The following is a 12809-nucleotide window of genomic DNA, read 5'->3' as shown; positions in this document are numbered from 1 at the left end:
CACATGGATCCAGAGATCTCCACATTCATTGCTCCGCTAGATTTATATAAAGCTGACAGCTCAGGGGAGTGTCTTTTCTGCTGCAGCTCAGGAGGCGTGTCCATGCTCTCCCCATCACGGCTCAGGAGGTGTGTCCATGCTCTCCCTATCACAGCTCAGGGGGCATGTCCATTCTCTCCCTATCACAGCTCAGGGGGCGTGTCCATGCTCTCCCCATCACGGCTCAGGAGGTGTGTCCATGCTCTCCCTATTACAGCTCAGGGGGCATGTCCATTCTCTCCCTATCACAGCTCAGGGGGCGTGTCCATGCTCTCCCCATCACGGCTCAGGAGGCAGCTGAGGGATGAAACTGAGCATGTGCGACCATCTCACTGAGCAGATCAAAGAAATAAGAAAAAGAACAAACAGCAGGTGGCGCTATACAGATATATTCAATAACTCAGTGGTTATGATAAATTTTTAACTACATGCAATGACTAAAGTATTCAGATCCAGGTGCTGGTTTGAAAATTAGAATATTTTTCGTGGGACAACCTCTTTAATAAACATTTACCATTGGAAAAAAAAAAAAAGACAGTCACACAAATCAAATAAATGTCAGCTGACATTTATATGCTCCATGGGTGTGCATGATTGCTTCAAACGCGAGAGGGAAATAAGCCGTTCTCACACAGTGTTGTGGGAACATAGGATGGGGCTGTTAAATTCAAAACATGCTCAATCGCTAATCTTTTTGTGGGCAGGGAAGCAGGACGTAGCGGCTTTCTCTATGGATCCTGGCAGCATTTACACAGATTTTTGCCTGATACAGTTCAACCTATCCAAAAAATATCCTGAAGACCAGCATTTCACCTTTATCCTATGATTCCCTCGGATAGGGAAGTGTAGGACGCAGGTTCTCAGCCTGTGGGACACGTACCCCGAGGAGCTCACACCATATCTCTAGAGCCTTCTTTCCTGTAAGCAGTTTGAGCAGGGAGCACTTATCTTAGGAACGTTACGAAACCCCGGCATAGAAGACGTGGCAGATCTGCTTTTGAAGAGAGATTGCATATAGAAATGAAAGTCCGGTTTTTTGAGGACTCTTCCCTCTTAGACGTGCTGAGAATTTCCTTTGTGATGACACAATGGTCACAAAGTTGAGTTTTCCTATCATACGCATTGATGGCGCCTCTCGCTTGTCCGTTTCCGTAACTTGCATATACTTTAAAAGAGAGGTCCATCTGACCGTGTCATTTCATTTTCGTTGCCTCCGTCACGGGACCCCCTTTCTGCCAATAGGCGAGTTTCCTAAGGATGGGAACCGCACAGACTAAAGACTGCTGGGGCCCCCAATGATCAGGAGAAGGGGGCCCATGCTCCGCTTTTGACTGGGGCGGGAGACATGCACACAGCTCCATTGAAGTCTATGGAACGGTCTTTGAGACGGCCAAATACAAATGCTCAGCTGTCTCCAGAAGCCCCACAGAGCTGAATGAAGCAGCAGCATGACCACCATGCTGGGGGAGCAGTGGGGGAGCAGAGGGCCCCCTTCTTTGATCAGTGTTCGGACCCCCTTCTCTGGTCAATGTTTGGACCCCTAACGATCAGTCACATATCCCCCATCCTTTTTTGTTGTTTGAAACTCCAGTCCTTAGTAAATGAGCGTCAGTGGCCAATCAGCTGACAATCTAATAAATACGGGGCAACCTGATTCTTTGCTCTCCTGGGGGATGAGCCCACCAGAGGTGTGTGCAGCACCTTGTTCCCCTGTCCCTACTGAAATATACGTGAAGTCTCAGCCACTCCCAACATGTATGTTATAAGGAGTTGGGGAAAAAGTTATCAGCAGACGGACATCTTATGTGTATGGCCAGGTTTAGTCTGTGCAATATCTCACTTGTTACAACAGAAGTTTGTACTCCAGAGCTGCTCTTCCTATCAAAACTGGGGCCAAAAAGTGGCAGTCCATGTTGGTGGTCCCTCTATCCTCCCCCTCCTCTTCTATATGTCACCACCACAGCCATGCCTTTGTACCTACTCAGATTAATAAATAAGGGGAATGCTACACTAAAGACCCTTTTAATCGGGCTAAGATCGGGGGCTGAATGATCGTTACTACCATCATTGCTCCCCATACAGATTTAATGTTTGTCGCCAGCACATCCCCTGTTTGCACAGAGCAAAGTGCTGCCAACAAACAAGAATTTTAAGTGCAACAGGAAAGATGTGATCAGACGGCAAACAAGCGTTTCTTCAGGTCCGGTGATCGGCGGCACTTTTACACCCGTCGACTAGAACGAACGAGTGTTCACACAAACGCTTATCCCCAACTACTGTCCGGCTCCTCGGCCTGTGTATGAGGGTCTAAAAGCACTAAATGTTATTTTATTATCATTCAGCATAAAAACGAGTTACTTTTATAATTTACCTTCCGTTACAAAAATGCTTTGGTTGTGAGATATTCTTTTTACTTCATTATAATGGCGCCCCCTGGTGTTAAATCTGTATAGTGCACACCCACCTACTGAGATGGTCACACATGCTCAGTTCCAGCCTTCAACTGCCACCATCTGTATCTACTATTAGAGGCTGTGACAGTTACAGGGAGAGAGGTTCAGAAGAAAGGGAACGCCCCCTGAGAAAAATGACACGTCCCCTGACCTGCTAGCCTTAAAGGGGTATTAGGCTAGTTTCACCTCTTCGGCACGGAGATCCAGCTGCCTGATCTGGCAGAGAATGCCGGGAATCAGCCGGACACAAACTGCGGTGTGCAGCGCATTGGGCCCGGCTGATTCTCTACTTTTTTTTTTCTGGAATGCTGCCTGATCTCCACCAGACCCCAATATACTTAATGGGGCTAGCAAGAATTCCATTTGGATCCGGCAGTGTGGGATGCAGAGAATTCCAGCAGGTTGTTTTCTGCCAGAATCTGTGCCACAGATGTGCAACTAGCCTTACGGTTATATAATGTTATCCCCTATCCTGGGGCTCTCTCTGGAGCTCCCATAGAGAGTGATGGAGTGGTGGCAAGCTTTTCCAACCAGCTGATCCATCCATTTCAGTGGAGCTCCACGGTTTACAGGGCCCCCCATTCTACTGATCGTCGGAGGTCCCAGCAGTTTCCTGTTTACCGCTGCTGTCTATGGCAAAGCCCATAGACTGAGGATAGGTCATCAATAGTAAAAGCCCGAAGAACCCCTTTAAGTGTATCTAAGGGCTCATGCACACGACCGTATGCCCTGCCATATGTCCCGGAGCGGCATACATCGTGTGCACGGGAGCGCGCAGCATCATAGGTTACTATGATGCTGTGAGCATCGGGCTGTCCGCGGGGCTATTGTCCTGCACTCATAATATCACAATAGCCCCGCGGGCGGCCCGATGCTCACAGCATCATAGTAACCTATGATGCTGCGCGCTCCCGTGCACACGATGTATGCCGCTCCAGGACATATGGCAGGGCATACGGTCGTGTGCGGCTTGGAAACAGAAGAAATCAGACGGAGAAAGTCTAAACTAAATGACCACATAGATTACCGGTATCGGTATATAAAGAATAAACATTCATGTGCAGGACGAGCAAAACACACGAAAATAACTGAAATTTGGATTCTTTTCAGACATTACGTGGACACGTCGGCGGCCGGCCTGTATAAACCTCACTATGTCTGCGGCAGATATTTTCATGTATAGGAACACGTACTGTAACTGTACACGTGTCAGGCCCACCATTAGTGAAATATTAACGCGGTCACTGGAGCGCTCTACAGGACGGTATTTATAGATGTCAAGGCCGCGGCTCCCATATCAGTAGTCACACATTGTTTAGACTCGTCTTCAAAGTCAACGCAAAACCAGCAGAAATGAGAGGCCCTCTTGTCAGGCAGATCTTCTCCATTATGTGCGGAATAAAGAAAACCTCAGAGAAGCGGAAACGTGAAGTCACACACAGCCGGCAGCCACACTAGGTTCTGTTTTGTAATTTGTTGCAAAAATGCTGCTTTTCCCACAGTATTTATTTCGAATGTTTTACATTTTTCATTGAGTTTTTTGCAGTGAAAACTGCTGTATGCAGATGTTAGGCAATAAAATATAAAACGCCCTAAAAAAATTGAGGTTTTTTTTGTGTGGCGCTGATAGTTTCCAGCACCGATCTACTGCACCTCAGCTACCATTCACTAGAGTGGGATCTGAGATGCCGTACCCCAGTATAGCCTTCTGCTTCCAGATCCATCCACTGTACAGTTTCTGACACCAGCGGCCAATGGCGGATTATAATAAGGGCCGTTGGGTCAGTAGCCGACGTTTATGTTGGGCCCATCGCTGTCCAAAATGCTCATTACAAGGAAAGAGACTGAGATGCCATCATTGCCATATGACCAGTTACATGCATACAGTGCAGTACTGCATACTGTGGGGTGTTACACTGTATACTGCAGGGTACTGCATACTGTGGGGTGTTACACTGTATACTGCAGGGTACTGCATACTGTGGGGTGTTACACTGTATACTGCAGGGTACTGCATACTGTGGGGTGTTACACTGTATACTGCAGGGTACTGCATACTGTGGGGTGTTACACTGTATACTGCAGGGTACTGCATACTGTGGGGTGTTACACTGTATACTGCAGGGTACTGCATACTGTGTGGTGTTACACTGTATACTGCAGGGTACTGCATACTGTGGGGTGTTACACTGTATACTGCAGGGTACTGAATACTGTGCGGTGGTATACTGTATATGGCATACTGTGGGGTACTATGCTATATATACTGTGGTGTGTTATACTATATACTGTATACAGTGGGATGTTATAGTATATACTATGGGCTGTTACAGTATATACTGTGGGGTGTTGTATACTAAATGTCTATGAGGGGCTGTGAGGGTTATACTGTATACTATGGGGTGTTATATTAAATACTGTATTCTCTGGGTGTTATACTGTGTACTGCATACTGTGGAGTGTTGTACACTATGAGGGTCTGGGGGTGTTACACTATATACTATGTGGGCTGGGGGTGTTACACTATAAATTGTGAGGGGCTGGGGGTGTTATACTATATACTGTGAGGGATTGGGGGTGTTCTACTATATACTATGTGGGGGTGTTATACTATATACTGAGAGGGGCTGGGGGTGTTATACTATATACTGTGAGGGATTGGGGGTGTTCTACTATATACTATGTGGGGGTGTTATACCATATACTGAGAGGGGCTGGGGGTGTTATACTATATACTGAGAGGGGCTGGGGGTGTTATACTATATACTGAGAGGGGCTTGGGGTGTTATACTATATACTGAGAGGGGCTAGGGGTGTTATACTATATACTGAGAGGGCCTGGGGGTGTTATACTATATACTGAGAGGGGCTGGGGGTGTTATACTATACATGTAGTATAGTTTTCTTTAATATATACCAGAAAAAATAAATATGGGGCATAACGCGAAAAGGGGGGTTGGTCGGGGCACATGGAGGGAGAGGGCCCAAGATGGGTAAACAGCCCCGGGCCTATGATAAACTTAATCTGCCGCTAACATGGAGATGGAGAGGGTGCATAGTGTCAGCCCCACATCCCCCAATCTGATACTGATGACCTACTCTAAGGAACGTTCTGGAAAACACTTGGATATACCCACATTTTCACCCACGCAGGCCCTGCGATTTAAGCATCAGAGCATTTCATGTTCGGATGCTCTCCCTTGTCCTGTGCTGGATCGCGCAGGGCAAGGGCTTCTATGTTTGTACTTTCACACTGCCGGACTAAAGCCGGCCCATCAGAGCCTGTGCGATACGTCACCAGATCTCCGAAAAATGCCTTTGGCCTGTGCGATTCAGTGCACGGCAAAGAAGAGCATCGTAGCATGAAAACCGGACAACCCCTTTAAGCTACTTCCGATGTACAGTGAGGGGACCCTACCTATCAACTATTTGAAATGGCTGCGGCTTTTAGCCAAATGCTGTGTCCGTGTAGCAGTGGTGCCGGATACTGCAGCTTTTTCCCATTCAAGTGAAGAGAAGAAAGCTGCAATCCGCTGCACCGCCACTACTACACAGACAGCATACAGATGGACTGCGGCGTCACAGACCAGTGTCAGACATGTTAGCATCCCTATTACAGTTCTCCATAGGCTTCTATAGCGTTCTACATCTGTCTAGTAGACCTGCAGGGAGTCTGGGTTCTGCAGTCGTAATATGGATGTAAAGCAAGCCCAGGAGGAACCGGGGTGGAGGATGGGAGTGGTAGTGGCTCTGGCTATAACAGTCAATCATGATGGCTTTCCTCACACCGTAGCTCCCTAGGGGCCCACGCACCCTTTCTTCCCCCGGGGACACCCTGGTTCTAGGGCTCCTGCCTAGTAGTTTGAGGTGTTTTTATGGGTGAAAGGCAGAAGATGTAGAGCGCAATGGCCACTGGTGCAGGAGTCAGTAACCAGCCCAGAGGTCGAAGAATAAACGTCTCGCTTTACTGAAGTGCGAAATAGGAGTTGTAGTACAGCCCATACCTAACCACCTACAAGGGCTGAGCCAGGATTGTTAACCCCGGCTGAGCCATCCATACCTACTTATGCTGAGTTCAATACATAACAGTATATTACATAACATTTCCAGATACCCCCTGCTCTGAGGTGCTGAAGACAATACAGATATTGGTGAGTGTCTGATCTCCACAATACCATGGAGATCCAGCCTGGTCCAGAGAATTGGATGTGATCTGCTTCTCTCTAGGCAATTACAGTCTCTCTCAATCATAGCCATTTACTGTAAATCATTTTTTCCAGTTCTTCATTTTTTCAGACACATGAGGATCAAAGATGGGGTCTCCTCACAAGTAAATAAAACCCGGCATGGGAAATGTGAATATCCGGTGCCAGCCCACACGCCTGAGATCATAGGCGTCTGGCAGTGTAGGGAGGGCGATGGGAGCGTGGCGGGTTACTGCACCTGCCGCCTGTTTGAGCAGGAGTCTCATGCAGAACTGTCTAGACGGCTCAGGATACCACAGCCATAATGTCCACCCCAGTTCTCCTGATGTATGACTGGATCATATGAGGGTTGGGACACTTACCAAAGTTGACAAAGGATTCCGTTATACACTCCATGTAGCAGATCACTGTAGCAGGGATAGATAGATAGATAGATAGATAGATAGATAGATAGATAGATAGATAGATAGATAGATAGATAGATAGATAGATAGATATAGATGTAAGATAGATAGATAGGATATCAAAAACAATGATAAAATGGCTGCAGCTCTCACCTCTGACTTTAATCCACGAAGCACGGTAAAAAGGCCAGAACTGGGCCTAATAGAATATCCAATAGAAAGAGAGAATCCAGCTTCTTGTGGAGTAAAAAATAGTTCTTTATTGGCTCATCGTATAAAATCCACCAAAATCACAGGAAAAAGGTGTACAGTAAGGCTACTTTCACACTTGCGTTAGGAGCGGATCCGTCTGGTATCTGCACAGACGGATCCGCTCCTATAATGCAAACGCTTGCATCCGTTCAGAACGGATCCGTTTGCATAACCATGAACAAAAAAAAAAAAAAAAAAAAATTTTTTTTTTTTGGTCATGATGATGCAAACGGATCCGTTTTGACTTTACATTGAAAGTCAATGGGGGACGGATCCGTTTGAAAATTGAGCCACACTGTGTCATCTTCAAACGGATCCGTCCCCATTGACTTCCATTATAAGTCTGGACGGATCCGTTCGCCTCCGCACGGCCAGGCGGACACCGGAACGCTGCAAGCAGCTTTCAGGTGTCCGCTCACTGAGCGGAGCGGAGGCTGAACGCTGGCAGGCGGATGCATTCTCAGTGGATCCGCCTCCATTGAGAATGCATCAGGGCTGGACGGCTGCGTTCGGGACCGCTCGTGAGCCCCTTCAAACGGAGCGCACGAGCGGACACCTGAACGCAGGTGTGAAAGTAGCCTAACATGTTTCGGGCTACAGAATCCAGCCCTTCATGGATTCTGTAGCCCGAAACATGTTACTGTACACCTCTTTCCTGTGATTTTGGTGGATTTTATACGATAAGCCAATAAAGAACTATTTTTTACTCCACAAGAAGCTGGATTCTCTCTTTCTAATAGACATTAAACAGATGGGTGCAGCAAGAGACGCCAATAATTTGTGGAGCAGTTGCCGACAACAATTAGGTTTCCACCGGTCATTTCAAATGAATTCACATATCAGGCGCTGGGACCCCACAGATTGCTAGTAAAAAGGACCCCCGTGCTGTCTGGTAGCCGACGATGGGCCACATACTGCTGGGGGCTTACAACGATCAAACCTGTCACCTTTCAAGGAGACACGAGAATGTAGCTGCAATGGTGACGACCTTTTAACATGACAAGAGCTGTTATCTGCTCGTCCAGACAATCTGCAGAACGTTCCCCTTTAAAAAGCAGCCAAGGAGATGTCCTCGTTTCAAATAGGAAGTTGAATTTTCCATGACCCTGCTGCACAGCTTCCTGCTCTGGTGGAGAATTTCCTAAAATTTCCCTGTGTCTACAAATTATAACAAGGCTTTCAGTTTAGCGGATGAGTCAGGAGGGCAGTGTGTGACCATTACACATCCATTTATAACATTTCACGAGGAGCCTATGTGGACGAAATGGAAAGCACCTCCAGTTTTTATATGGAGGTGGACCGGACATAGACCCTACAGGGAAATTTCCCAGTGGGCTGATGACCAGGGGTTGCCCGAGCCCTCCTCATGGCTGCCAGCTAGGTACATGATGATCTGATGCTCTAACCATTAATTTATGCTAGGAGAATCAGGTATTCATGCACCTGGCCAACAGCCGTAGGTGTCCTCCTGAACTCAACCGAATCGCTTTCCTCTGGATGGTGATACAGCTGAATACTGTGGTGAAGGCGGCACTATTTTGTGCTGCACTGTGCTGTTTGGTTCTGCTGGGGCGGTACAGTAGGCCCCGCCTACTGTCAGTTTGGACCCGCCTACAACATGGGGCCACTTTTAGGTGTTTTTCCAGGGCTACGTTAAGTCCCCAGCCCAAGAGTACAGTTTAGCACATCCAAGTTGGTAGATTATATACCTCCTCATTCATACACAATATTCATGTCTGTTTTTATGTAATTTATTACTTTCATGATTGCGATGCATTTTATTTGGGGCTCTTGCAGTAGTTTCTGTGGATTACTGGAAGTCCCTCTTTCATAGGTGCCCAATATACACAGCAATGGCGGCACAGGAACGCTGGGTCCCCAGAGGTAGAACCATACAACTGTCTGACACTTACATATCCTAGCGATTTGCCCAGATGAGACAACCCCTTTAAGGGTCACAGTCAACTCCCAATTTTGCTGCAGTTGTCACGAAATCCTGGCAAAAGGACACGATTATTACGATATCCTAAGAAATGCGGGAGGCAGAGAATTGTATTTCTGTCACACCTTCCATTATTCCAGCTAAGTAAATACAGGAAAACAATTGGCAGCCAGAGACAAAGGCGCAGACAAAGCCAAGAGATGGCGAGTTGACAAATAGTCAACTGCTAATTTTACCTACGATACAAGACGGTATTGTAGTCACTGTTAGAGATCTTAAATAAAATTACAGAAGCTTGCGGATGCAATGCGTTTTTCACTGAAGCCCTATTCACTTCTATGGGGCCAGGGTTGCGTGAAAAACGCAGAAAATAGAACATGCTGCGTTTTTCACGCAACGTAGAACTGATGCGTGAAAAAAAAAAAACGCTCATGTACACAAACCCATTGAAATTAATGGGTCCGGATTCAGTGCGGGTGCTATGCGTTCACGTCACACATTGCACCCGCACGGAAAACTCGCTCGTGTGAAAGGGGCCTAAGAAACGCAGGGAATACAAATATTGGTGTCTATCCTGTATCTAATACTAGAAATCACATGTCATGCTAGGTTACTGTGGTGACCCACAAGACCACCCATACAAGGTAACCTTCTTACACTTCTTCACTCGTTCTTACCTATAGTAACATGATGAGGGGAAGGTTTCGGAAGCTGGCAAAAAAAAAAAAAAATGCATTTTTTCTTTTCAGAGAAAGCAATACAGTTGTGCAACCGCCAGAAAGAGGAACAAAGTTATCCTGAGAATAATTCTTGACATTTGGAAACACGGATGACATCTGTGTGCATTCCATATTTTGCTGAAAGAAACAGCTGGCCCCTAATAGAACAGTAGTATCCTTCCGTTTTTTTGCGGACCTATTGAAGTGAATAGTTCCGCATACGGTCTGCAAAAAAATGGAACGGACACGGAAAGAAAATACGTTTGTGTGAAAGCCCTTAAAGTGTTGGTCCAAGTTAAATGAATTAGTAGTAAATTAATTAATTAATTAAAATAACATAAGTAGTCATAATCACCACCCTCCTCCCATGCCCTGTCCAGCGTTGCCCTCTGGTCCTGCAGCAGTGACATCCCGTACACACCACATTATTGTGCAGCCAATCGCTGGCCTCAGCAGTGTACGGCATGTGACTACTGAGGCCAGTGATTGGCTGCAGTTGGTGACGTGCTGTGTATAGGACGTCACTGCTGCAGCCAGGAAAACAACCACACCTCCGGGGAGGACCCCGGGCATGAAGCAGAAGAAAAGTGAGGGTATATATCTGCACATTTACTGCTCCTGTAAACATATTCACTCAGCTTGGACAGCCCCTTTAAGATCAGAGCCGTGTGAGCTACAATACAGAAACTTCCTCTTTGAAATTTCAGAATGTCACCATCAGTGGCACTTGGGGATCAGTGAAGCAGAACAAAGCAAACATTGTTATTCCAAGTCACAGCTGAAGAGTTTGCAGTCACGTACCCTGGAGCAATCGATCACAGAATGACCTCAAACCGCTCCTGCAGCCAGCTATTACTGGATACTCACACGGCTAAAGGAGTAACAGTTACTTAAAGGGGTTGTCCCACGAAAAATATTTTTCAAACCAGCCCCTGGATCTGAATACTTTTGTAATTGCATGGAATTAAAAATGTATTACATCTACAGAGTTTTCAGTGAAATCTATCGGCACAGCGCCACCTGCTGTTTGCTCTTTTTCTAATTTCTCTGTCCTCCTCGCTGAGACAAAAGCACATGTTCAATTCTATCCTTCAACTGCCACCAGCTGCAGCAGAAAGGACACCCCCCCCCCCCCCCCCCAAGCTGAAATAAATTTAGCAGAGCAATTGGAGTAATGAATGGGGAGATCTCTGGATCCATGTGAGGTACAGGGCTGGTTCTAGTATTATGTTAGAAAAAGGTTGTCATATAATATACGATGTCCAATTTTTATTTTTTTACATTATTCATGGGATAATCCCTTTAAGGCTAGTTTCACGTATGCGGCACAACAATCAGGCAAGCCTGCCGCATATCGGAAAGTAGTCTTAAAGGGGTTGTATGAGACTAGAAAATAATGGCTACTTTTTACAAGAAAAAGCGCCACTCTTGTCCATGGCCCATATATATATATATATATATATATATATATACATACATACATACATACATATATACATACACACTGCTCAAAAAAATAAAGGGAACACTTAAACAACACAATGTAACTCCAAGTCAATCACACTTCTGTGAAATCAAACTGTCCACTTAGGAAGCAACACTGAGTGACAATCAATTTCACATGCTGTTGCGCAAATGGGATAGACAACAGGTGGAAATTATAGGCAATTAGCAAGACACCCCCAATAAAGGAGTGGTTCTGCAGGTGGTGATCACAGACCACTTCTCAGTTCCTATGCATCCTGGCTGATGTTTTGGTCACTTTTGAATGCTGGCGGTGCTTTCACTCTAGTGTTAGCATGAGACGGAGTCTACAACCCACACAAGTGGCTCAGGTAGTGCAGCTTATCCAGGATGGCACATCAATGCGAGCTGTGGCAAGAAGGTTTGCTGTGTCTGTCAGCGTAGTGTCCAGAGCATGGAGGCGCTACCAGGAGACAGGCCAGTACATCAGGAGACGTGGAGGAGGCCGTAGGAGGGCAACAACCCAGCAGCAGGACCGCTACCTCCGCCTTTGTGCAAGGAGGAACAGGAGGAGCACTGCCAGAGCCCTGCAAAATGACCTCCAGCAGGCCACAAATGTGCATGTGTCTGCTCAAATGGTCAGAAACAGACTCCATGAGGGTGATATGAGGGCCCGACGTCCACAGGTGGGGGTTGTGCTTACAGCCCAACACCGTGCAGGACGTTTGGCATTTGCCAGAGAACACCAAGATTGGCAAATTTGCCACTGGCGCCCTGTGCTCTTCACAGATGAAAGCAGGTTCACACTGAGCACATGTGACAGATGTGACAGAGTCTGGAGACGCCGTGGAGAACGTTCTGCTGCCTGCAACATCCTCCAGCATGACCGGTTTGGCATTGGGTCAGTAATGGTGTGGGGTGGCATTTCTTTGGAGGGCCGCACAGCCCTCCATGTGCTCGCCAGAGGTAGCCTGACTGCCATTAGGTACCGAGATGAGATCCTCTGATCCCTTGTGAGACCATATGCTGGTGAGGTTGGCCCTGGGTTCCTCCTAATGCAAGACAATGCTAGACCTTATGTGGCTGGAGTGTGTCAGCAGTTCCTGCAAGACGAAGGCATTGATGCTATGGACTGGCCCGCCCGTTCCCCAGACCTGAATCCAATTGAGCACATCTGGGACATCATGTCTCGCTCTATCCACCAACGTCACGTTGCACTACAGACTGTCCAGGAGTTGGCAGCTTTAGTCCAGGTCTGGGAGGAGATCCCTCAGGAGACCGTCCGCCACCTCATCAGGAGCATGCACAGGCGTTGTAGGGAGGTCATACAG

The 12809-nt window shown here is 46.9% G+C and overlaps 1 protein-coding gene across 2 annotated transcripts in view; it reads right to left on the bottom strand.

Moving 5' to 3' along the window:
- Positions 1 to 12809, bottom strand: part of NINJ1 (ninjurin 1) — a 37075-nt gene that overhangs the window by 14905 nt on the left and 9361 nt on the right. The gene's annotated exons all lie outside the window — the stretch shown is intronic.

Source organism: Bufo bufo, chromosome 9 (assembly GCF_905171765.1).
Source record: "Bufo bufo chromosome 9, aBufBuf1.1, whole genome shotgun sequence".
Classification (NCBI taxonomy): Eukaryota; Metazoa; Chordata; class Amphibia; order Anura; family Bufonidae; genus Bufo; species Bufo bufo.
The sequence above is the reverse complement of the archived record's forward strand: the minus strand, read 5'-3'. Positions and strand labels throughout refer to the sequence as shown.